The sequence below is a fragment of the Lemur catta genome, chromosome 14 (assembly GCF_020740605.2).
Source record: "Lemur catta isolate mLemCat1 chromosome 14, mLemCat1.pri, whole genome shotgun sequence".
Lineage (NCBI taxonomy): Eukaryota > Metazoa > Chordata > Mammalia > Primates > Lemuridae > Lemur > Lemur catta.
In genome coordinates this window covers 39,075,109-39,076,708 of record NC_059141.1, presented here as the reverse complement: position 1 = coordinate 39,076,708, position 1,600 = coordinate 39,075,109, and the positions used below count along the sequence as shown (strand labels likewise).

At 36.8% G+C, this 1,600-nt stretch overlaps 1 pseudogene; it reads right to left on the bottom strand.

Moving 5' to 3' along the window:
- Positions 1-646: 646 nt before the first annotated feature.
- Positions 647-1,038, bottom strand: LOC123650218 (annotated as a pseudogene).
- Positions 1,039-1,600: the final 562 nt, after the last annotated feature.

The following is a 1,600-nucleotide window of genomic DNA, read 5'->3' as shown; positions in this document are numbered from 1 at the left end:
TAATGAAATAGTGACTAACTGAAGCTCACATCTCCACACTCTTATCTACCTGCTCAATGGTCTCCAGTTCCCTTAAAGTCCCCTTTTGCTATTTTGGTATTACTATTATGAGCACTGAAATTTTCAAGCAGAAAAAAAAGTCAGGCTAAAAATAAGTGGCAGGCCAGGCGCGGTGGCTCACACCTGTAATCCTAGCACTCTGGGAGGCCGAGGTGGGTGGATTGTTTGAGCTCAGGAGTTCAAGACCAGTCTGAGCAAGAACGAGACCCCGTCTTTACTAAAAATAGAAAGAAATTATCTGGCCAACTAAAAATATGTATGCAAAAAATTAGCTGGGCATGGTGGCACATGCCTGTAGTCCCAGCTACTTTGGAGGCTGAGGCAGTAGGATTGCTTAAACCCAGGAGTTTGAGGTTGCTGTGAGCTAGGCTGATGCCATGACACTCACTCTAGCCTGGGCAACAAAGAGAGACTCTGTCTCAAAAATAAAAATAAATAAAAATAAGTGGCAGCCCAAATAAAACCCTTTTGCTATAATTTATAATTTTTTGTTCAATCCATACAGCAGAGATACAAGGATAAACTACCATTTTGCTTCCCAAGTTGTATTCAAGAACTCATACAAAATATTCCAGATAAATGAATTTTAATCTTCATCTTCCTCCTCCTCTTCATCCTGGTTAATTTGGAAATAATGTAATTAGTAACTCCCTTTGCTGTTAGCAACTACGCGCGACCAATCCCATAGGTTATTCTTCTTCAGATATTTTCTGGTGAGATATTCAAATATTTTTCAGAAAAAGGCACCTCAGAAGTGACAACGATCCTGTTCTTCTCCTCTCGATGGTTACGACTTTCCACCAAGATTCCCAGCTTTTTCCATTCACTTTGATTCTTTCTTGCAAAAACTGCTCAAAATTGGCAGCATCCATGATTTCATCTTCTATAGGGTGAGTGCACAAGAGTAAACTTCAGAACCTACTTCTTTTTTTTTTTTTTTTCGTCACATTTTGTCACAGGCTTTTTCATGGGCACCATGGCTGCAGTGGAGGCAGAAAAAGAAATTGTCTCATTTTTAAGACTTTAAAAAATCTTTTTCTTCTGAGCAGTAGGTCTCAACAGTGGGCTTAAAATATTCAGTAAACCATGCTATAAGCATATATGCTGTCATCTTTGTTGTTCACAATTTTAAGTCTAACATTTAAGCTTTTCATCATTTTAAACAGATTTTTATATAAGATAAGAATACAATTTCATTCTTTTCTTTTGCATGTGGATATTCAATTTCCCCAACATTGACATAACTATCTTTTCCTCATTGTGTATACTGGGTACCCTTATTGAAGATCAGGTGACTGTATATGTGTGATTTATTTATGGGCTCTCTATTCCATTCCATTAGTCTGTATGTCAGTATTTATGCCAGTACCACACTGTTTTGATTACTGTAGCTTTGTAATGTATTTTGAAATCAGGAAATATAATACCTCCAGTTTTGTTCCTTTTCCTCAAAATTGTGCTGACTATAAAACTATTAGTGAATTTTTTAACAGAAACCTTACAGGGAAGAAAGGAATAGGCTAAAATACTTTAAACACTA